The sequence below is a fragment of the Ursus arctos genome, unplaced genomic scaffold (assembly GCF_023065955.2).
Source record: "Ursus arctos isolate Adak ecotype North America unplaced genomic scaffold, UrsArc2.0 scaffold_20, whole genome shotgun sequence".
In the NCBI taxonomy this organism is placed as follows: domain Eukaryota; kingdom Metazoa; phylum Chordata; class Mammalia; order Carnivora; family Ursidae; genus Ursus; species Ursus arctos.
In genome coordinates, this window is record NW_026622875.1 from 39,306,160 (window position 1) to 39,332,093 (window position 25,934).

The 25,934-nt window shown below is 39.9% G+C and overlaps 1 protein-coding gene across 17 annotated transcripts in view; it reads right to left on the minus strand.

Annotated features, from left to right (window-relative positions):
- Nucleotides 1-25,934, minus strand: part of THRB (thyroid hormone receptor beta) — a 375,214-nt gene that overhangs the window by 163,188 nt on the left and 186,092 nt on the right. The window lies entirely within an intron of this gene.

A 25,934-nucleotide genomic window follows, 5' to 3' on the forward strand; every position in this document is an offset into this window, starting at 1 on the left:
GATAGACTATTTCCTTCAGGTTTCAAGAACAGCTTTTATTTGTCCCAAATCTAGAAAACATGTTTTCACCCAGGTGGTCAAAGCAGAACAAGTTGTGGCCCAAGGTGGTAAAAGGGAGGCTGGGGGAAGGCCAGGAGATGGCTGAAGACAGCCAGTGGCTGTGAGCCCAGAGAGACTCTGTTCCCGGTCCCAACAGGAAACGAGGCACGACTGACAGTCACAGAGCCAGCCTTCCTTCATCCGAGTTTCCCCCCACTGCCTGCGTCTGAAATATCTCCATTCCCTACTACCTGGAAAACAGGCCAGCCTTTTTTTTTTTTTTTTTTAAATTCAGATGAGAGCTGTACTTGGAAGCAAAGTTCTAGAACCGGAGTCTGTGGGATTCTGTCTCCCTCCTGAGAGTGCGTGACAGCCATTTTTTAACCCCTTGTTATTTTCTGGCTGAGACAGAGTCTCCCATTAATAGACTTAATACCTGTTTATTCTACTGCTATTAAAAAAGTCTTCTGAAAGCTGCCAAAGGATGTTTTCACCATGTTCCTAGCAATGAATAGTCCTGCCTTTTCTGCCGATATAAGCAAGCCTGTGATTGACTGCCAAACTTAAAATTCTCGGGCTGAATCAAGTACACTAAAGCAGTGTTTCTCAAACTATGGGTCCTAATCCATTAGTGGGCTGTGAAATCAATTTAGTGGGTAGCAAGAAGCATCTTTTAAAAAATGAAATGCAGTTCGCTGGAAGGAGTCCCCTGTACTTACTAAGAGCAAGGATTGTTTTGTGGAACTTTTGTTTGAGTTTGTAGACACACACCACTTGTAGGCTCAGTAGTTATATAAAATGTATTTTGTACTGGGGACTGTGGTCATCGTTTAAAGCCGCAGCACCAAAGCAATGCCAGAAACGTTGAAAGAAGTGACTTGCTTAAGGAAATAAAGCCCTTCTGATTTCTGACTGTCGTCCAGAGTGCTGGCGAAGAAAAGGGAGGGGAGAGGAGACTCACGAAAAATGGACAAGAGCCCAGTACGGGGTTTCAAGCCAGAGGCTTACTGGCCAAATGGGAGGGTTGGCAAGGGGACAAACAAGGGCTTTATTACTGCTGCTTATTAGCCGCATGAAGACTAGGGAATTTTTGAAGAAATCAAGCACACAGGATTTAAAGCACCAATAAGAGTTCCAGGTATGCAACTTCACTTTGAGAGAGAGATTTCATAAACTGCGTGCTTGGTGGCTTGCACAGAGTTCTAAATTCTTAGGAAATACAAACAAAAGTTTCTGTGCTTGAGATGCACATTCTATTTAGGGAAGAACATAAAACAGCGCCACAATGCGCTCATTTTAATTGCAGTTTTATATGGTTCTGACTTCAAAGAAACTGCATTTGAATTTTTGTTCAGGTAAAACAGCCAGTGTGTCCGTGTCTACCCCTCCATGCAACAGTCTTTTTGGGGAGTGGGGGGTGTAGGGGTAGGGTGCTAAGGATTAAAACACAACTCTGCCTTTCAGAAATAAAACAAAATTTAAAATATCACCTGATTTTTATTACAATGGCACTTAAAGAAAACCTAATTATCTCCAGGAGTTTGTTTCTTGGTTAAAGGGTATTAAATGTAGCCTAGGCTAAAACATTTATAAAGACTATTACTTTTTTTTTAAATGAAATCCCTCTAAAATATTTTTTAGTACCCTGAGATTGAAATCAGTTTCCTTACTTACTGGCATGACTAAAAATTCTCTATCTATATATAAACAAAAATTCGGAGTATTGGGCTGTTCCCTATCATACTGATCAGTCTAAAATCTCCACAACTTTACCTACAGATTTCCTCATCTCCAGCAAAGACCTTTGATGCTTTTCATAAACAACTTCCTTATGTTCAAAGGCAATGCTTAGCTTCTCCTGATTTTTAACTGTGGCAGATAGTATTTATTTTTCTGGATACTATTTCCTAGCAAAGAAGAAATCAACTAAGTTGTGCTTCCTTTTCATTCCCTCAGCCGCCCAGAAACGTGTCTGCAAGGCAATAAAGTTTTCCATAATGTCTGAGCTGAAAAAACACAAGCCAAGATAAACCCCAAAACACTGGCAGAGAGCAAAATAGCTGGTGCTTGGTTACGTTCCTTTTTAGATATGAAGGAAGGGAAATAAATCTTTCAGCAAGTTTGCTTTAATTAAATGCAATCCATGTTTCTTTCTTCATGGGTCGTGCAGTCTCGGAGAGCTGTGTGTCATGTTCTGGGCCCTTCTGAAACGTCTGAATTGACACCAGAGATATCTTGTAAACAAAATGTTCTTTCAAGTCAGCATCATATCCTAGGCATGTTCACTATAAACTTCAAAAACTATGTTCAACATTTTGAAACAAAATGATTATGGATCAAAGTTCCTCCGTAGACACACTCAAAGGACTTAAATTGTTAGAGGTGGGCTTTTCTGATGACTTAAGTCCCTTCCTGCCCCAAGAGATATGAAGCACAATTAAGTGGTTAGAATACCCTAATTAATAAGAAATTGACCTGATTTTTCTAACACTTTTTGGTCCTGGGCTGGTGTTCAAATCAGTCCCAGCAGCTGAGCTGCCTAGTAATGACTAACCTTGAAACCTTTTACTTGGAGATCCCAAAGCAGTCATCTAGGCCTAGAGGCTAATATTTTTCTGTGCTCTGCCAGGCGTGGAATAAAAGAGCCTAAAATGGTTCTTGAAATTTTTCTGACTGACCTGACTGTAGGGAAATGGCATAGTTACCCAAGACATGGCCTGTTCCCACAAATTTCCGTACCAAGGAGGAGCAGTGAGGGCAGGGCAGGTTCAGACTGAGTTTAGTCTTGGGACTCCCCAGGACTGTGGAAGGACAGGGGGCGGGGCGGCCACTTGTCCTCGTCACCTGTGATTAATCACACTTTCCCCCCAGACAGCCTTACCCAACTAAGAGAGATCCACAAAATAGGTTCCTGTTTTCCTTTTCCTCCTGCAACGGAAGATGAGAAGCCAAGTTGTACCTGAACCGGAAGTTCAAGGAAACACTTAAACTAAATTCCCAAGGCACAGCAGTCCTTTAGAAGGACTCCAGAAAACGGAGGCCTTTTGGATCGTGGCTCTGCCTTTTCTCTCATTAGCAAGTGACACAGCACTCTGCTTACATCTGTCTCAAATATGAGGTGCCCACTTCTTGCTTTCAAAGCTCCATCAGGCTCTCTGTGAATACACGGGTTATTGATGTCAGGGGTATTTTGTGTGAAAGAAAACGGTGGCTCTCTTACATCCTGTCAATAGGGTGCAAATCAGTCCAGCATTTTGGCAATATCTCTCAAAACTCCAGCACATATCCTTTGACTTTGCAATGCCCCCTCTTGGAATTTAACCCACAGACACACTCATTCAGATAGATGTCTTCACTGTGGCTGTGTAAATGTTCATCAGCAGAAGACCCCGTAAATAAGTGTTGGTGCATTAATTGTACTACAGACTAATATGTGGCTATTAAAAAGAATGAGAGGGAATAGAGTCTGTTTACAGTATTATTTACACGAAATCATAACACCTGTTACGTGTGAAATATATGGAGAGGTATGGAAAGGTGTCAAAGCTTGTTTTATTTTGTTTTCTTTAAAGAAAGACTAAGGCATAGTGTGATATACAGAATATAATCCAGTTTGTGCAAAATGTATATTTGTGTGTATGTGTGTGTATAGTAGAAATGCTGTGCACGCAAAAGTTTTGATAAGGTAGACAAAAAATTTTTACTAGTGGTGACCTGCAGGGAGTAGGACTGGGAGGCGGGGAGGAGGTTTTTACATTTTATTTGATGTCCTTCTGAACTTCTCAATGTCATTAATTTTTTTTTTTTTTACTATAAGCATGCATCACTTTTAATAAAACACTTTTTAAAGAACTCCATGGTCACAGTTTCTACAAAAGCGATGCCTTTCAGCCCTTAGGGGCATCAGGGATGTGTATAACTTGTATTTTGGACAGAAGCAGGGCTCTGAACGAGATGCAGATATTGGTTCCTTTCCCTGAGTCCCCACGCGTTGCATTAAGTGCACCACTTTGCTCTTTGCTCCTCTCCCCAGCGACGGTCAACTCCCCTGCTCAGGGCCAGGAACCATCTTGCCCTCAGTTGTGAATCGCTGGTTCTCAGCACTGTATCTGGCAAATATCAGGTAGCCAATAAATCTAGTTGATAAAAAAGTCAGTGACCTCATCCCAACTACAGTTGTAACAGGATAATTAAATGTTAGATTTAAAAATCAGTAAAGGAAGGAGAGCAACTTGCTTTGAAGCTATTTGCAAAATTAGCCATAAACCAAAAATTCAGAACACAAGGAGTGGACTAGAGGCCCTTGAACCACTCTTCGGAAGATTTTGTAGATTCTTGCTCTCATTTTCACAGTTCTTTCAGAAACCTTCTCTTTCTCTTGTGTTCAAGGACAGCTACTCTGGCAAAATGCGTTTCACTAAGATTTAAAACTTCTTGCTGGAATTTCTCCAAAAGTTCTGGGAAAAAGATTTTGGTGAAATGTTCATTTAGTTTGATTAAATTATTCCCTTTTTGTAATTTGACAGAGAGGGGAGCAGGGGAAGGAATTGAAAACCAACAGAATGCTGTAGAACATGGTTGTCTGGCTTGGTAGCCCAAAGTCTTCCAGAAGTCCTGAGCCTGGTAAGCCAAGGCTCTCCTTGGGCTTTCTTTGAGGGGCAATAGCTTGTAGCAGTTTTGAAGTCAGGATGTCCGGGGTTCAAATGCAGCTCCCTCACTCACTAGCTGTGCAACCGCGGGCAGTTTGCCTCACCTCTCTCGACCTGTTTCCTTATCAGTAAGATAGGATCACGTCGTTCCATCTCATAGAGTGTTTGTGAGGGTTGAGTGAGATAATAGCTGTAAGACGTTTCACGTGGAGTATCATAAGGGTAACAAGTGTTACGACTTTGTGTAAATAATACTATAAGTACACTCTGGCAAAACAATACCAGAATACCATCAACACGGGAATCTAGCTGCAAATTGGGACCAGTTCCCTTGGCTTCCTGGCCCTTTCACTGATCTATGTCAAGGTTCCCAGGCCACATAAAACATCCATGTCCCATAAATTGCACGGGGGCATTTCAATGCAAAAATGGAAGTTTTGCCAAAGTTAAGTATTTTAATTTATTTAAAAAACACCAAATTTTACCAATTTTCTAAAAAAAAAAAAAAGATATCTTTTGATAGAACTTCTTAGCTGCAAAATTTTCTTTTGTTTCTTTCTCCTAGTTTTTTTGTACATGCTACCCTCCTGGGTCTGTCCCAGAATCAAGTATAAAATATTAGTGATTTCCCCCAAAATTCCATTGGTTATCTTTGCAAGTTCCCTGTATCACTGTGTTGGGGTGCTCTGAACAAGGATCGTGACTTCCAGACACTCTGATGCCTGGATGGACTGGAGAACGCTGTGACGTGTTGTTAAATCAGCGAAGCTGTTGAGCTGTTCCCAGAGTTTGGGGACACTCACACCTCCATCCAACCACACTGCAAAGCCCGCACTGCCAGTCAAATCACACAAACACTGTGGACGTGTGCCTCCAGTCACTAGAGACGAAATGTCCCCTTCACACGAGCTGTACATTGCTTTCTAATAAGTGACTGGCTCTCAGCACAGTCATCCAAGGTGTGAAAGGAAACAGGACAGAGATGTTCTTACTCAAAAGTAAAAAGATAAATTATCTTCAAATTCAAGAAAAATCCCTGTTAGCCTTCTGAAAAGTCATGACCAAAAAATGTCCCTGAACCTATGGCACCGACTCAAATTTCTCACATAATTCTACTTTATTTACTTAATTTACTTTTTAAAAAATTTTTAAAGATTTTATTTATTTATTTGTCAGAGAGAGAGAGCGAGCACACAAGCAGCGGGAGGCAGGCAGAGGGAAAAGCAGGCTCCCGCTGAGCAAAAAGCCCCATGTGAGACTTGATCCTAGGACCCTGGGATCATGACCTGAGCCAAAAGCAGACGCTTAACGAACTGAGCCACGCAGGCATCCCAACACAGAGTCCTATTTTAAATGTTGCCACAAGTCTGAAAACTTACCACCGTGGTTCTTGGAAACCCGGTTTAAATGTATAAAGAAAACTGATATTCTTTAGAGGAGGGCGTACATGGGCACATTGTATTGTCGAAGCCACCTCAAGATATAAGAAAGAAATCTGAACATATATAAGCATAAGCAACATTTTGAAAAGCCAAATAATTTATGTCAATGCACGATGTGTGACAGCTCTAACCACAATAATGTATACTCAGAAGATGAAAATGTGAATTTTCCGGAGGTAATATTTCGTGGCGCAACAACGTGTAATTATTATACGAAAGCAGGCAGTTAAATAGCTACACATACGTGCACGGGATTATTGATTAGTGTGCAATTTCCTGACCTGATATTAAGTTGAGTGATTAGATGATGCTTTTTAAGACCACATAGCTTAGTGTTTTAAGTATAATATAAAGACAAGTTTTGTTCAGAAGTTTTCCATTTAAGATAATTACTATACCTGTACTTTTTATTCAGAAATTTTCTTTCAGTATGTCTTAGTATAACAGCACAGGTGGCTACTTTGTACTTTTGAATTCAATGGAATTCACTAGCCTTTCTCATTTTCTTTGACTCACACAAATTAGAGAGCAAAAGTGGGCGACGCTCCCAGCATGGAGTGGTGGAAGGTCAGCCTGGGGTTCCTGAGGTTTGGGTCCCAGGCATCGGCCTACTGTGTGTCTGTGGCTAGTCACTAACCTTCCCCAGCCGTCAGGCTTCCCATCTGTAAAAGGATGGGATTAATCCAGTGATGTCTAATAGGACTTACTGGGATAATGGCAATGCTCTTCATCTGCACTGTCCAAAATGGGAGCCGTTAGCCGCATGTGGCTACTGAGCATTTGAAAGTGGCTAGTGTGACTGAGGAAATGAATGTTTAATTTGTTTTATTTTGTCAATTTACATTTAAATTAAATACCCCCCCGTGGCTGGTGGCTCTAGTCCTAGACAGCACAGGTTGATGGTCTAGATCCCTTATTATCTAAGTGGTAAACACTACCCCAACTTACCACTTAGTTTTCTCCTTTGTACCTTCACCTCTCCAACTCCATTGTCTTTTTATTTCATTTAGAATTAAAGGTCAGATATGCCTCCATTGCCATTTCAGCTTAGAGTCGAGAGCTTAGAATTAACCTGTAGCATTAACCCACTACTTGAAGTAGAGAAAAGGATCAAGTCTTAAGAGCCTCTTTGATCTTCCATTAGGGCCCCGTTGGAGAGTCCAGAGTTATTTGTATGGAATGAGAGCTGACATGGAGTCAAAAGGTGGCATTGATGTGGCTTCCTATTTTAGGATAATGTCAGCTTCAGTTAGAAGCTTTACTGTCCAAAGCTTCTGCTAATAAATATGGCCATGCTGTCAGGATGGGCAATTCATTTGCCAAGCATCGTCTGCTGTAATTAGGTGGTGTGATTCCTACCACGTGCCAAGGCCCCGGACTAAGTTCTGAGGCCAGGGAGTTGAGTAAATTTCCCTCCTTCTTTAAGAAGAGCCCAGGTCTAAAAGAGGAGCCTGGCCAGAAGGTAAATACAACACACCATGACACATCTTACAATCAATATGTGAATGGTGTGTGGTAAGAATACAAGGAGAGAGCAAATCTTCATCCTCAATTCCTGGCCAGCTAGGGAAGGTTTTAGAAATGAGTTATCATAAAACAGGAGTGTATTAAGGTATCAAGGATGGAGGAGGGCATTTCTGACAGAGGAACATGGTTCCTTCAGGGATGGCTGTTGAATAGGGCTGTACAGAAGATTTATGCTGGAGTTTATGAGAACAACGTAAGACATTAGAGCTGATTTTGCCACCTCTCACTAAAGAGTCTCTTAGCTAAACTATTTCTCCAATAGGCAAAATGACTCGAACTTTGGGTTCTGGATTTTTGCTTATTTTAAGGGCAACTTCCACTTCCTTGATAAATGACAAGAGCCCTACCCTTTCCAATCCTACTTAGGTCCACCTCTTGGATATAGTAAAGGAGATTCTAAGGCATATCTGAGACAAGAACTCTTTTCTTGTTTTTAAAAGATTTTATTTATTTATTTAAAGAGAGAATATGAGTGGGGGGAGGGGCAGAGGGAGAGGGAGAATCTCAAGCAGACTCTGTGCTGAGCATGGAGCCCAAAGCAGGGCTCGATGTCACAACCCTGATATTATGACTTGAGCTGAAACCAAGAGTCAGATGCTTGGGGCGCCTGGGTGGCACAGCGGTTAAGCGTCTGCCTTCCGCTCAGGGCGTGATCCCGGCGTTATGGGATCGAGCCCCACATCAGGCTCCTCCGCTATGAGCCTGCTTCTTCCTCTCCCACTCCCCCTGCTTGTGTTCCCTCTCTCGCTGGCTGTCACATCTGTCAAATAAATAAATAAAATATTAAAAAAAAAAAAAAGTGTCAGATGCTTAACCAACTGAGCCACGCAGGCACCCTGAGAAGCAGTCTTTTGAAGGGACTGGGTACAAGGTAGGATCCATGAGTCAGAGAGGAGGAAAAGAGTTAAGAATTTGTATAAACATGGAGCGTAGGCATATGGAGCATTGAGTTCCCAATCAAAATAGAAGCATTTTTCATCACCAGAGTGACAGAATCTTGGAATACAAACCTTACTGGGGAGAGTCTAATGCTAACCTCTGTGAAACCTCTTGGGCTCCAGAAAGAGCTTGTTTCTTGCATTTTCTTTTCCTATAGTGAATTCACTGGGGCAGATGAGATATAAAATGCTGGCGTCTGCGTCTCTGGCGACGCGCAGAAAGCAATTTCGGCATTCTTGTGATTGTCCATTGAACTGCTGTACTTAGTTGTCTGTACGAGCAGTTATCCCGCCCTCGCCCTGCCATGTAGAAATGCACGGGCTAAAAGGATGACGACTTAGACAGGATATTAAGGCCCTACAAACAAATACATACTCATTATAGAAACATACAGTAAATGTTTTCCTTATGTGAAAGCCACAGGCCAAGGAAAATGGTGGATGGAGTGGTGGCAGATTTGGTGTTTGCCAATTAGATGAGTTGAGATTCCCTCCGTGTTTTCACTGCTGTTCATAAACACCTGTGAGAGCTTTCCAAGCTCCTTCCCTCTGTTTTAGATAGTCGTTCATAAATGCCGTACATTAGAATCATGTGGGGGAGCTTTTAAAAATTTAGATGCCCAGGAAAAAAAATCTGGATGCCCTAGTTACTTCCCAGACAATTAAATTAGGAGATCTAAAGGTGGGATCCAGCCCTTAATATTTTTAAACTCCCTGGGTGATTCCAAAATGCAGCAAAGTTTAGGAACCTCTGTGTTAGACTTGAGAGGAGTCTAATATTCCTAATTTTGGAGTTAAAAAACACAGATTTCCGGGCCCCACCCCCAGATCCAGAGAATCATCATCTCTAGGGGTGGGCAGATCTTGATGTTTGCCTTTTTTTTTTTTTTTAAGATGTATTCAGTTATTTTAGAGAGAAAGAGTGTGTGTGAGAGAGCATGTGTGTGTGCTGGGGGAGGGGTTAGAAAAAGACAATCTTAAGCAGACTACTTGCTGAGCATGGAGCCCAATGTGGGGCTCGATCCTACAACCCTGAGATCATGACCTGAGCTGAAACCAAGAGTTGGATGTTCAATCGACTGAGCCACCCAGGTGCTCCTTGATGTTTACTTAAAAAAAAAAAATGCCAAAGCCACCCTCGTGCCCAGCCTTAGTTGAAAATCTGTGTTCTAATGTACTGATTTTGACTTCTCCTCTGATGTGTATATCAACTGTGAGAAAGATGAAAAAAGAAGAATGAGGTCCATTCAATACTATATAGGTGATACTTTCTGGGACACCCCTTTGCTTTTTTCTTTTTTTGGTTTCCACTTTTTATTAAAGCGTAACACACTTATAGACACATGCAGGGGGTGTAAATATATAAACTATGTAATCAGCACACAGATAAAAACCCTGAGGCTTCCCAGTCATCCAGGAGCCTTCCTCACAGGCATGACCCAGGCCCCATGGGAACCACAGATCTGATCTCTAATATCACTTCTTCTCATTAAAAAGTTTTATTTGTTCCCATGATCACACTGTAGTACAGTGGGTCTATTTAGATGCAAATAATTATTGAGAGATAATTAATGGGCCAGCAGAGTATTTTGAAGACATATGGCCTAATCCAACTTGTATTGCTCTTGCTCATGGGTTTTTAAAACAAGGAAGAGGGGCGCCTGGGTGGCACAGCGGTTGAGCGTCTGCCTTCGGCTCAGGGCGTGATCCCGGCAATCTGGGATCGAGCCCCACATCAGGCTCTTCTGCTATGAGCCTGCTTCTTCCTCTCCCACTCCCCCTGCTTGTGTTCCCTCTCTCGCTGGCTGTCTCTATGTCTGTCGAATAAATAAATTAAATCTTTAAAAAATAAAAATAAAAAAAAAATAAAACAAGGAAGAACACGAGAAAGAAATATTTTCCCAGATTTTCATATATTGTTAGTTATTGGGTGCAATTTTCCGACGCTCTAACCCTAAGTCTTCTAACAGCTCTGCAAAAGTAAGAATTATTGTCATCTCTACTTAACAAATGAGTAAACGGAGGCTTAGAGAGGAAGCGAATTGCCACATTTGGCTTTAGGTCCCTGTTACACAGAAGGCCTTTCCCCTGTGCTGCACAGTGTCTCTCATGTTTGTAACTAATTGAGAGTTTAATCTCCTATAAATACCAGCATGAAGAAAGGTCTCCAGGCATTCATGCTATGAAATTCTGATTATAGATTGTAACTCGTTTGGCTGTTTCTTTAAAAATCCACTCCAAAAATACTTTATGAACTGTAATTCTCAAATCACATAGATGAGTTTTTAGTTAATGTAGTATTTTTCTGATTAGGAAAGTAATTTATATTCACTGTAGAATAAGATTAAAATATAGAGGAAGAAACTACGAATCATGCATTATACCCAAGTTTTCTCTAAAAATAAGAAGGGCTTTCAAGAGCCCGGGCAGGGTAGGTCTCTGGGAAGAGTTACTTGATCCTTGGATGCTATTCAAGAGATTTGAGGTGATAACTTATTTTTGAATATTTCTAAGTATTCTGGAGTTAACGCAGACCTGACGTTCGATACCACATAGTGTGCAAGCAGTCTGAAAGGATCAATAAACTATCTGATCTCAGGTTTTCAGATTACTAGGTGAAACTGCATTTCCCCGCAATTTTTAAAAAATAGTTCCTATGAACACACACACATCGTTCCTCTTTTTTCTACTTGTTAACAGTATTGGCTGAAATTAAGGTATTTAGAAATTTATCATCAGTACATCTGAATTCTTAATAGAGATTCCAGGAAGCCTTGAGTTTTCTGGGCAAGTGTGCTTTTTTTTTTTTTTTTTTTTTAAAAGCAAACATACCAGAGTTTATACCTTTGAATGCATGTGGTTTTTTTCTGGAGGAAAAAAGCCGTGTACCTTTTTCAATGTGTTCCCATTGCTCAAAATATTCTGGGGCAATTACAGGAAGCCCGGCCAAGACATCTTTGAATGGAACATCCCAACAACACTGCCTCTCAGTTCCTGGACTAAACGTCGCAGAACTTTCTCACTTACTCAGCAATGACTCTGTCAAAAGCCACTGATTACATCTCTGTGTCTGTCCAGTCAAATCACAAAACAATATTCTCACTATGCGTCAGGGGAGCGGAACCCAAACACTTTGCTCCTTCTGGAATGTGCGATCTACTCACAGGATCAAGAAGCTTGAGAGGTGAGCAGGGGTGGCCTCCTACCCAAGGCTGACAGTCGCAGATGTAGGGTGGCTGGTGACATGTGACTCTGCTCAGTTATACTGAGAATTAGGGAATCAAGAAGTTTATACAGGATCCCAGGCATTGTGACTCAAAAGAAAGAAATCTTTTCCACTTAAAACCTCCAACGTGACTTCTAGCACCACCTACCAATCACTCCGCCCATAATAAAAGCTGATACTTCTCCTCCCACATATTTCTCAAATCTCTTATATATACATATCCATGGTATAGGTGTACCACAATGTTTTTCAATCATTCCCTGATTGCTGGGCATTCATTTTGTTTCCAGATTCTTTCCTTCACCACAATAATGATGCAATAACATTCTTGTGTACAAAATCTTGCATACTGATGTTTTTATTTTTATGGGCTAGTTTCCCAGAAGCTGAGTCATGTAATATATGATATGTGTGTGTGTGTGTGTGTGTGTGTGTGTGTGTGTGTGTGTGTTTGCATTAAGACTCTGCTAGATTGTTTTTCAGAAATTCACAAGACCTTAGCAGTGTATGAGATCCCCCTCCCCCCACCTCCATCTCTCCATCCACCACAATGGTGAATATTAGCGCTCTTTTAAAATTTTTACCAGTTTGATGGGAGGGTTAGTATCTTATTTCAGTGGGTGAATGGTAGCCCCTCTCCCCCCAAAAGCTATGTCCATGTCCTAATTCCCAGAATCTATAAATATGACCTCAATGGAAAAAGGGTCTTTGAGATATAACTAAGGATATCTAGATGAAATCATTGTGGATTATCTAGTGGGCCCTAAATTCAATAAATATCTTTATAAGAGACACACAGGAGAGAGACACAGGGAGAAGAGAGCCATGTGGAGAAGGAGGTGGAGACTGGAGTGATAGAGCCACCAGCCAATGAACAGCTAGAGCCACCAGACCCTGGAAGACTAAAGGGTATATTCTCCCGTAGAGCCTTTGGGTGGAGCATGGTCCTGACCTTGATTTTGGACTTCTCGCCCTCAGGACTGTGAGAATACATGTCTATTGTTTTAAGCCACCAAGTTTGTAGTAATTCATTATGGCATCTTTAGGGAATTGATATACTCATTGTTACCATAAACTTGTGTTTTTCTGAAAACTACTGAGGTTGAACATATTTTCATGTAGTTTTATTGGCCATTTGGATTTGCTTTCATGTGAATTGACTAATCAGATCTTTCCCCCATTTTCCAAATTTTTTTTCCCTAATAATTCTTATAACCACTGTAAGAATGCAGACGTGAACATGTTGTCTGCCACATGTTGGAAGACATCTAGCATATTTCTTTAGAGTTTGTTTATGATATGTTCGGTCATACAATTAAAACAAATTACATGGTACGGTATGCTCATCTTTTCCTTTATCCTTTATGAGTTGGTTCCCTGCTGATTATACACATTTCCCTGACATCTGGTTATAAAAATATTCTCCTAAATCTCCTTTCAAATGTTTGTGGTAGGCACAGAGAAGGTCCCCAAAGATGTCTATGCCCTCATCCCTGGAACAGAAAGTAATTAAGGTTATCATATTTAAGTAAAAGAGAAATAGAAAGTAAATAAGTTTTTTTTTAAGAAATTAAAAATGGCTGAATTTTACAAAAGCTTTTTCCACATGTATTGTTATAATCTTTTCTATTGATGAGACAAATTATTCTGATAACGCTCCTGATTTTTAATTATATTTATGCTCCAGGAGCAAGTCCTTGGTCATAACATTATTCTTTTGGGGTCCTTCTGGATTATTTTATTTAGAAGTTTGCATCTATATGTATAAGTGAAATTGGTCCATGGGTTTTTGGTTTGTATTTTGTTTCTCAGGTTTTGGAATAAAGGTAACATTGGCTTAGGAAATGATTTGGAATTTTCAGAATTGATCAAGGGAGCCCAAATATAAGAAAGGATGTAAAGATTTGAAACACATACGCCACATAATCTAACAGATTTCTGCACAGACCTTGCATCACAATGGAACATTGATAAATAAAGAAATTAAAAGGCTGAATGAAAATTTTAAACTTACTTTACAAAGTAGATATTTTAATAGACCATAATCTTTGATCATAAGCAAATAAAGTTGATATTAAATAAGAAAGCAACAGCTAGTCAATCTTAACGACTTGAAAAAAAAACTTCCTTCAAAATAACTCTACGGTTAGTGAGAGAAGCAAAATTTTAATTATAAACTACCTAGAACCAATGAAAAGGAAAATATTTATTTTCTACCAAAGCTTACGGGAACATAGTTAAAGCTATATTCAGAGGAAAATGTATAGCTTATAGTTATGACAGCTTTGTGATTGAGAGATTCATAATAAACAAACACAGTGCTGATACTAAGAAATTCCATGAAGAACAAAAGGATAACCCTAAGTAAAGTATGAAGAAGGAGTTAGTAAAGATAAATACTGAAATGAGTGAAGTGGAAAACAAAAATGGTAGAAAGAACAAATAAATGCAAAAGCTGTTTCTTTTATAAAATATAAAACCAGTGCATGAATATGATTAGGGGAAGAAGAGAGGAAAATATTGGAATTGAAAAGAAGAAACATACACAAACATGAAAGTAATTATAAGAAGTACTACATTAAATCCTATTGCAATCAATGTGAAATTCTAGAGAGAATGGATTATTTCTTAACAAAATAGGAATTAACTAACCCAAGAAGAACTAGAAAAATTTAATAAAAAGAGATTGAAACAGTGATTAAAATTCTGTCATTGAAAAGGGTGTGTTGGGGCAGGGGGAATACCAGGATGAAGCAATTTCACAGCTGGGGTCCAACTACCTATTAAAGAACAGATGATTCCAATATTATTTAAACTGTTCTGGACCACTTACCCAAAAGATACAAAAATACGAATTTGGAGGGATACCTGCACCCTGATGTTTATAGCAGCATTATCAACAATAGCTAAATTATGGAAAGAGCCCAAACGTTCAACAACTGGTGAATGGATAAAGAAATGGTATATATATGTACAATGGAATATTACTTAGCCATCAACAAGAATGAAATCGTGCCATTTGCAACAACATGGATGGAGCTAGAGAGTATAATGCTATGCGAAATAAGTCAGAGAAAGACAAACACCCTATGATTTCACTCATATGTGGAATTTAAGAAACAGGGAGAAAAAAAGAGAGACAAACCAAGAACAGACTCTTAACTATAGAGAACAACCTGCTGGTTACCAGAGGGGAGGTGGGCGAGGGGATGGGTGAAATAGGTGATGGGGATTGAGGAGCACACTTGCTGGGTGAGCACCGGGTGTTGTATGGAAGTGGTGAATCACTCTGATGTATACCTGAAACTAATACTGAACATTAACCAACTGAAATTTAAATAAAAACTTGGAGGAAAAAAAACTATTCTGGACCACAGAAAAAGATGAAAAGCTCCTAAATTCATTTTCGAATTATATAGATCAGTGGTTCTCAGAGTGGTTTCCTGAACCAGCAGCATCAGCATCATCTGGAAACTTGTTAGGAACGCAGATTATCTGGCCCCACTGAGACTTACTGAATCAGAAGCTCTGGGAGTAAGGGACAGGGAATCCAAGGCCCTTCTGTGAGTCAAGTTCATGCTAAAGTTTGAGAAGCACTGCTGTCAACGTAGCTGGCATACATTTTACATCCCAAAGGCTACAATTTGCTTCTTATTCAGGAATATGTCTCCTAAATCTACCCACTTTCTTTCTTTTTCTCAACATCATAATCTCTCTTCCAACATGTTATATTGAACTTGCTCACACAATTCTATCCTCCCATATATATATAAATATATACTAATATATACATATATTTATGTATAATACATAAATATAAAATTTATGTATAATACAGAATAATTTATGTATAATACATAAAAAGTATATATATATATTTATTTTTTATTTTTTCAAAACAAGTCTCTTCCATGTGTAGTTACATACAGGCATTTACTGCTATGACGGATTACCTGGAAAATCATTTCTATGGATTGCAAAGGAGGTGGAGGTAGGAATGAGCATATGCAGGTGGGCTGTATATGGCAGTATTGGGTGGAAATGTGCACGTAACATCAATACACTGGTGTTGGGGTTTCTGCTGGCAATAGAAGTTGCATGTGTGCGATGAGGTCAAGGGCGATGGTGGTACAGGTATCGATATTAGTATCTGTTTATAGGTGGTAACTGATCCCAAGCCAGGTTCAACATGACCATTTGCATGTTGCATTCTAACTATCAAATGAAAAGAAGTACATTTTCCTTTAAGTGCCAACTGATAACAACGGGTTGGAAGCATTTTGATATGCTTTAATCAGGAGATAAAGAGGTATGTGATATGCACACCACAAAAGCCAAGTGTTTCACATCCATTATATTATTTCCCCTATATCACTGTGAAAAGTATTTATTGTGAGCCCCATTGTTTAAGCGAGGAAAGAAAGGGTCAGAAAAGTTTGGGAACTAACCCAAGGACACCCAATTCTATGCAGGATTCAAAATCAGGTTTGCCTTGCTTTAATCCAGCTTTGGCTCCCTCTACTAAATCTTTTCAGAACTTTTTTCTAAGACCGAGTTGGCGCCCAAGAAATCTGAGTCTATCTCGGTGATGGGCTAACTCCTTCAGAGTCTTTTCCAGCAGATAGCATACGTCCTCCCTTTTTTCATTTAGATGTGCTTCAGAGTTAAAGACCTTCCGTGATGTTTTTATTGCATTGGCCTCGAGACTAACAAATGGTTACACATACTATATAAAAGAAACCATTTTAATATTAATAGCCCAGTTATTTGGGGATTAAAAGTTTGGGGTTTGCTTTGGCATGCAAAAGGAATATTAGTTACCTGTAATTCTGGTTTTGGGGAGGCTCATAGCTGTAATAGATAACAGCTCCCTGAATCTAAATTTCCTGGCACATGACAGGCCTGGGAGAGAAAGCTCAGATTTCCCTACCTCTGACCACCCACGGGTAGGAGGCATGAATCTGTCAACAGTGTGGTCTCTATAAAGCTGCCTTCCACGGGAGACTCACACGGAGACACAGGGCGCGGGCCAAGATGATTAGGTTGTCATAAATATAGACTCTCTGTGAGCAGAAATTATTAACGGGGCTGGGGAACAAAGGAAAAACTCTCCAAAACAGAGGAGCAAAAGTTTTCTTAGTATTTGCCTGTGTGCAGCCGACCAATTTGACCTGTAGAGATGGGCACTGCTCTACCACCAAATTTTCAAGGTGATCAGCAGAGTAGCCTATCTCATTTGTTTTTTCCTAAGGCATAGCAAATAGTTCGACAAGTGGGTAAAAAAATACAGTGTCAGGGTAAAGCTCTTTTTTGCCAGTCTGTAGCTCAGTATCCTTGAATAAGTCCCTCACTCGAACCTTGTAGATCATAAAATACAATGTTGTAACTTGTTTTTTTATTTTTATTTTTAAATTTTTTTATTATTATATTAGTCACCATGCAGTACAATGTTGTAACTTGTAACCCTGCGGGGCTTTGGAGGCTATTGACACTTCTAAAGACAACTAGAATTTGCATGTAAATGGTTTTCTCTATACAAAAAGTTAATTGACAAAATTTAGTAATCAATATTATGAGCCAATTAACTACGTTATCACATCTGGTTCTAAAAAAAAAAAGGTCACATTTTTTTAAAGCAAACCATGATTACATATCATTCTCTTTTTTCTCATCATAAGGAGTGGAAATCTCCTATGAGAGTTCTTGTTTATTTTTAGATATGGTTGAAATTGTATCATAAATTCCAATTTTTATCCTTTTCCACCGAACATTATAACTTAACCATTTTGCTACACTATAATCTCTTTATAAATAGCCCTTTTAGTGACTTTAAATAGTCTATTATATAAATATAACAATATGTGTTTAACATTCTCCTATCGATATATATTTGGTTGATTTTCAAATATAAATAAGGCCACACATAACATTTCTGTGCCAAAATCTATTTCTGAATTCTGGATTATATCTTTAGGAAAAATTTTCAAAACCATTCCAGAAGATTCTCAAATTATTGCTTCAAGGAATATGAACATTTAGTGGGCTCTTGATACAACTACAAATTACCGCGTTCCAAAACTTTTGCTTAAAGGATCCTTCAAGAATTTCCCAGAGACTTTGCTCTGTCCATACTCACAGCTTTTACTAGACCCTGGCTGCCTGGAGCTAGAGTGCAGAACGTTGTCTCCGGGTTCCAGACTACTTGCCAGTGGCCTGAGAGCCCACAGTCCACTGCAGTCATTCAGGACGGTGGTATATATTGGCAATCGCTGAAATAGCTTTTGTGCTACTGCGGCGGCCTCTGTGAGTTTTCCCCAATGAGCAAAGGAAGTGGGAGGTTAAGTTTGGAAGAGGTTGCAGGCTCAAAGTTTTCAGGAAGGTAGGGGAACAGATGCTTGGGACGGTAGAAGGAGCTTGGGCTGCTGAACTGAGTGTGATATCAAGGAGATAGAGCGTATTACAATAATAATGATAAAATCAATAACAACAATAGTAAATTTGTTACAAACATGGGCACAACTACTATCAGAGTGTTGGCTTTAGAATTCAGGGTTCTATGAAAGAATTTGGGAGTCTTAGGGGGAAGGATTAGAGTGTGACAGAGCTCATGAGTCTCTTTGCAAAGCTTTGTTTGAGGTCCTAGAATATAAAATAACCTTTGGATACAGAACATCCCTACCTTCTGAAATATAGATCAGGGCAGATAATCTAATTAGGCAGAAGGCATCCTGTTATCTAATTGGGCAGCAACCATCCTGGAGTGAATGAAATCTTTGTTATAAAGCCAAACAGAGAAAAATAAATTTGGTGTATGTGGAATAGGACTTTTTAAAAAGGAGAATGGCTGACTTTTCTTAATAATTAAATTGTTATCTTTGGTCTTTCGTGTATATGTGTGTTTAGAACCCTACCTACTCTTGTTCATCTTTGAATTCACCATGTGTAATTGTTTGCCATGGTAAAAATTTAATAAATGTTTGCTGATTTCAGTTGAATATGTGTTTTCCTCCTATGAAGAATTTGGGGATTTTCCATGTCTTTGAAGTGAAATCTATCTGTGTTTCTGGAATAGGTTCATGCCTCTCTTTTGTTTTTGTTCTGCAATCAACCAAAAATTCTAGAATTTTCCTTCCTAAGGAGGAAGAAAACTGTCCATTTTCTTTTTCATTTGGTTGCCACACTGCCACACCCCAGGTATTCAGGCCCCAAACAGAACCTTTGCATTTCTTTTTTTTTTTTTTAAAGATTTTATTTATTTATGTGACAGAGAGACAGCCAACGAGAAAGGGAACACAGCAGGGGGAGTGGGAGAGGAAGAAGCAGGCTCCCAGCAGAGGAGCCCGATGTGGGACTCGATGTGGGACTCGATGTGGGACTCGATGTGGGACTCGATGTGGGACTCGATGTGGGACTCGATCCTGGAACGCCGGATCACGCCCTGAGCCAAAGGCAGACGCTTAACGACTGTGCTACCCAGGCGCCCCCTCAGAACCTTTGCATTTCTAATTCCCTTTGTCTGGAAGGCTCATCTACTCTGTCTTGCTGGCTTCCTCTCTTCAGAAGGGCCATGTCTGACCATACAATAGTGTTGGTTCTGTCTCCCTGCACTGGATGTTTTTTGTGATTTCCTTTTTTTTTTTAAATGTGACATTTAAATGTTATTTTATTTTTTCATTATTATGTTCAGTTAGCCAACATAGAGTACATCATTAGTTTTTGATGTAGCGTTCAATGATTCAATAGTTGCGTATAACACCCAGTGCTCATCCCAACATGTTATTGTTTTCTGTCTTAGCCTCTTAGCCTTTCATAGCATGCATTACGATTCAAAGTCATTTATTTCTGTATTTTAAACATTTCACTATTTTTCAAAGTTAAAACACATAATGAGAAATGTTTTATATTGATTCATGTCCACACACACACACACACACACACACCTGAACGAACGGTTTGGTAAAATAACATGCTTAAGAAGTGTGGTAGAATGAAGCCGAACTTAATTCTAGTCTAGTTTGTTCACTAAAGAAACAGTCACAAAAGCAATTTGTGACCAACTCAATTGATCTCATAGGCAGGATACGATCCAAAATTTGAAATATGAGGTTATTTATCTTCTGTTTCCCTCTGCCTGCAAAAAAAATGTAAGCTCCATGAAGTCAGAGAATATATATTTGTCTTATTCACTGGTATATAGTGGATACCCAATTAGTAGTTTTTGAACGAATCAGTATATGAAAAAATGAATAAGTTAATGAATGAAATCTTACTAGAGTTATCTTCCTTATTTTGGCGTACCTGCGCCCCTAAGAAAAGAATAATTATTCAAGTGGGACACCATTTTCTTTTCTTATAAAATGATATTCAGAATCCAGTCTAACATTCAGAGACCCAACTGGCATTTCATGGAAGACACTGACATCACTGAACTGGTTAGCGACTCACAGAATTTGAAGATACACTTGAACAATGGAGCTTTCCATCTGAACTTTTATAATTTGTAGGATGCACCACAAAGCTACTGCTTAAATAAACCAGAAAACCCCACTCTTTTATTTAGTGCTGTTTTTGGTGGAAAAGGGGTGAGTGAACAAACAAGTAAAAAAAAAAAAGGGGGAGAAGCTAAGGAAGAAAACAAAGGAAAGCCTTCCTGTACACGGACATGTGCCCTATATTTCCAAATGCCTGTGAGTGCTGGGGCAGACAAGCGGGGCTGCTAGCCTGAACGGAAGCTCTATATTGACATTACTGTTCTGCTTGCAGAAAGGTTTTCCATGTACTTATTTATTGATTTATTTATTTTTAAAGATTATTTATTTATTTATTTGAGAGAGAGAGAGAGAGAGAGCATGAACGGGGTGGGGAGAAGGAGAGGGAGAAGTGACCCCTTGCTGAGCAGGGAGCATGAGGCGGGGGCTCTATCCCAGGACCCCCAGATCATGACGTGAGCTGAAGGCAGACGCTTAATCAACTGAGTCACCCAGGGGCCCCCTCCATGTGCTTATTTTTAATCTCTCTTTGTCAATTGGACACCGAATCACTCTATGACTGTTTGATCTTTGTGAACTAAGGGGGGAGAATTCTGTTTGCTGTAACAAACTTTTCATGTGATTTAAAAATTGTTGTGTATCTATAAGAAGTTCCGTGAGAGAAATTTATCTATCAATAATCTTTGCCTTTCAGATATAAAATGATGTACTCTCATTCTGTTTCTCTAAAGAGAAAGGAAAAGGGAAAAGACCTTCCTGTATTCAAAAAATTTTTAAAGATTTTCTCTTTCTTTCTTGCTTGCTTGCTTTCTTTTATATATATAGAGAGAGCACGAAAGCATGCTTGAGTGTGGAGAAGGGCAGAAGGGGTGGGAGGGGGAGAGAATCCCAAGCAGATTCTGAGCTGAGCATGGACTCGATCTCATAGCCCTGAGATCACGACCTGAGCTGAACCAAGAGTTGGACACCCAACCAACTGAGCCATCCAAATCTATTTTTTTTTTTTACATAAATAACTATATCTTGTGAAACTTTAGTTACCACTCATGTGTTCCGGTGGTGTGCTTCCCAAACTTCAGTGTATATCTGAATCTTCTGGCAGGCTTCTTAAACACAGATTGCTGAGCCCTACACCTAGAATTTCTTTCTCAGTAGGTGTGGGTTGTGCTTCACAGGTTCCATTTCTAACAAGTTTTCAGGAGACACCGATGCTCCTGGTCTGAGAACCATATTTTGAGAACCACTGCTCTGAAGCAATGATTCCCAGCTGGGGGCAATTTTGTCCCCCCAGTGGATATTTGGCAGTATCTGGAGACATGTTTGACTGTCACAATTGTGTGTGTGTGTGTGTGTGTGTGTGTGTGTGTACAGGGGGTTCTCTTACTGGTAATTTGTGGGTGGAGGCCAGAGATGCCACTAAATCTACAGGGCATAGGACAAGTCCCCACAACAAAGCTTTATCCAGCTCAAAATGTCCGTAGCGCCAAGGTTGAGAAAACTTGTTCTAAAGGAACTCTCTGTCTCATGGAAGCACATTGTTTAATAAGAGTTTAAACAACACATAAAACAAGAGCTACTCATTTCAGAAGACTTCAGCTAAAGTGGGATGATGTCACAGAAATTAAATTAATTGAGTGGTGTCTCAAGCAGATATCTACTGTCATCTTTCTCTGTGTCTGTCTCTTTCTTCCACCTTCACATGTCCATTAAGCTTATAAAACATCATACAGTCCAGACATTTACTCATCCAAAATGTAAATGAGGACCTGTGTATGGCTAAAGAGGGATGTGAAGCCAGTTGGGATGAGGAAACACTTTTATTCCCCAAGGGGCTGCAGTTGCCTTGTCCAAAGCAGATAAGATCCTGGACACACCTTGACTGTGGAAAATGTAAATACCAGTTACCACAGAATCACGCAGTTGGAAGGACCCTGCCATTACTTAGTAGAGCCAATATCCTCTTTAATATTGTTTATTGACAGAAGAACTTGCTTGGCATCTTGTCCAGGGCTTAAACAAAATTAAAGAGGAGTTAATGATTGCCTTAGGTACCTTCTGGTCTCTCCTTTCCATTTGTCATAGACACTTCCAACTGTCTATTTTCAGTATTCCCAGAGCCCATACCATGAAGAAAACCTGCTCTCAGATTAAAAAAAAAAAAAAAAAAAAGTATCTCACTATCAGGTGTGACTTCTCCCCATCTTCGGGAGCCTCTTTTTGCACTTGAGTCCCCATCTTAGCAAACGGTTCCCTGGGTTTCCCGTGGTGGAAACATAAGAATCACTATTTTTTCTCTTTTCTCACTCACCTCTGTATTATCCAGTCCATCTCCAAAAGTCTTGTGGATTATCCTTACTACATCTCTTTTTTGGATTTCTCTCAATCATTTCTACCTCTATGCTGGCTTATATCAACATCTCTTCTGGATTATAGAAGAGCTTCTCAATTGGCCATCAACCTCTGGACTTGCCCCTCTAACACTCTCTCCAGAGTGAGCTCTCCAAAACATATATTAGATCTTGTCATCCCACTGCTTAAAACCTTTCATCTGTTACTAGTAGTTCCAAAGACCTTATGATGATTTAGAAATCTCTATATACCCAGACAACTGCTTACTTTTCATATCTCGTTCCTCTTCTCTCCCCTCTACCCACTTTCCCATTGTGTTGCAGCAATTCTGAACTTTCATTGAAATGCCATGTTCTCCTTCAATACCATCCCTTTGCATGTGCTGTTTCTCCCGCCAAGAATACTTGAATGCTTGCCCCTGCCCTCTGCCCCACTATTTCAGGTCTCAGCTAAAATGGCACTTCCCCTGGGAAGCTTTCTTTGACCTCCCAAGTTAGAGTTAGGTGCTCCACCCTTGTGTTCTCCTGGCATCTCATAAAACTTCTCATTTGTGACGATCTTCTGTTGTAATTGCATCCCTCAGTAGGTTGAAAGCACTACGAAGAGAGGGTCTGCATGTCTTCTAAAAATTTTGTTGTAGCTCCTGTACTCAGCACAGTACTTGGCACACAGTAAATACTGGCTGTACTTCTTGGTGGGAATTTAATAAAATCTATTATCCTGAAAAGAACTGAATGAAGCTGGTGGAGGAAATAAATTTTGAAATACAGAGGAAGCCTTCCACGGGAGTCCTTGAAATCAAATCATGCTACTGACATTTTCGACGTATATGTCCACATTTGTGTGGCAGAATCATTATAAAACCGAGCTCTCCTGCTAATTTTGAGAACTGATCTCCTTAGATAACTTTCAGTAATTTTCACATTATTTTTTAATCTACTGTACATCCAACTGGATCAAAGCATCATAGGAAGGCAGGGTGGCTGGACCACGCTGAAAAATGGGGGTGAGAGTGGTAAGGTTGGCCACATCCCTCAGGGCCTGGGAGGCCACGGTGAGGAGTGAAGACTGTATTTTTAATCCAAGGGGTATATTTTAAAGACTTTAAGTCATGGTAGTGACTTTCTCATTCTGGCTACTTTATGGAAAATGGATTTGATGATGAACCAAAAGGAGAAGGACGGACCAGCTAATAGACCAGTGAGGTGTTTCAGTGGCCTGATGGTGGCCAGGACAATGGCCACGGAGGCGGGGGGAGGGTGCAGATTTAAGATAAGTTTTGGAGGTAGAAGATGTAGGAGTTGCTGAGAATTTGGATTTTGGGGTGAGGGAAAGAGGAAGCAAGTATGATTTTTAGGTTTTTGGACAGAACACCTACAAGAATGGTGCTGCCATACCGAGATGGGAAGACAAGTGCCTACGCATCTTCATGGCCCAGCACGGTTCTCACCTCCTCCTTGCAGGCTGTCATCGACTTCAAAACCCTCTCTCTTTCCTCTCAACAACTTGGGAAATCATTGCCTGCACCACTCATCGTTTTAGGAGGAATGCTGAGCTCCCTAAGCTGGCTTTTGAAGGTGAGGGATCTCCCCTTCACATCCAGTGCGGCCTGTAGGTGGGCCACACAAATGTGCTGGTTGGTGAATTCAGTGTGGTTCACACTGTAGCCAAGGCTCTGGAGCTGCTCCCTGGAGCCGTCAGCTGCTAAGAATATCCTGCCACCCACGGGACTAAATGTTCATATCCTCCGATTCATGCCCCAATTGGACATTTTAAAAAGGCCATTACCAAAAGCCTTTGAAAATTATGTTCCTTTCTAGAATCTTAAAGACAGGCATTTAACTTCTATTATATACTCTATGATTATTTAGCATTAACACTTTTCACTTGGTATATAGTTACTTTTCTTTCCCATTATTAAGTATTACCTTAAAATGCAACCTCATTTCCTCTTCTGTTAAATAGAAATTCAGGATAAGTTTCTTCTCATTGAAACTATGTTGAATTATTTCAAGAACGTCTCATTTTCTGCAATGCTCATTCACACTTTGGTTAGAAGTCTCTTTTAAAAAAAATAAAACTTCAAGATACCATTATATCACCTTTCAATTCATTTTAAAAGTTTTTTTTAACTATAAATCTGTTGCCTATTTGGAGTTACACTTTATTGTAACCTCCCACACAAAGCTAGAATGCTGTCTATAATATTCTTAGCAGTAAAAAAGGAACATAATTATGAAGAACTTATGCAGAGGCAGGAATCAGGCTTTTTCTTGCTCTTGCTTTCAACACATGATCTTTGAGAATGACTTAGAAAAGTTAATTTTGGTTCACCATCTTCTTCCAGTACCGGGATAGGCATTTTACATACCTTTTGTAGTTGAATTATCCCAACACCCCGTGATGAATTTTTGCCTCCAATTCCCAGTGGATTGAAGGTACATTTAGCAGCATTGACTAGTAAGTCTGAGGATACACATCTAGAAACAGCAGCTTCTGCCTCCAGATCCAGGTCTCGGGGAGTCTAAAGCTCACCTAACCATTCATTTAGGCTCCAGTTATGGGGGAGAGAATCCCCTTTTGAAAACCCCAGTTCCACTGTAGCACTTGCCAAACTACTTGAGAATTCTTCCTTAGATCAAGCCAAGTCCCCAAATTCCCATTCACCGTCAGTCTTAACCATCCCAAGCAGGAGTTGCTTACACGAACTTCATAAGGTTCCATGAAATCCCTGATGGTGTGCGCCAATTTTGCATTTATATAAATGCATTTCCTGGGAAGTAAGTCTAACTTTGTTTGTTTTTTAAAAAAATCAGATTGCCAGAGGGCTCTGTTATCCCCCCTTCCCAAAGGATGAAACCCTTCCTCCTGGGGAAATACAGAACAACTAGTCTCCTTACTCTGTGTTTCAGGCCTTCTACTTGAAAATAAGCTGCAGTCCCTTCTGCAGCCTTTCCTTCTGCAACTGGACGCTCTCAGTTCTTCCCACCTTTCTTGTGCAATGTGGCACATATCCAAGCCTCAGCCTCTATGGAACGCACTGTGGTTGTCCTCTCAAGCATGGCACTTGGGGGGGCTCAATGCCCCTCAAAGTTTAGCACTGGGAACTGATTACAATGTTCTATTCCTATATCCATTCAATAGTTTACTTAAGAATAAGATGATAATTTATTTTCCTCTTACAAGTCTCCTCAAAACTTTTCAGGTTTATAGAATTGTCGAATCAATATGTTGTACGCCTGAAACTAATTTACATAGTACATCCATTATATTTC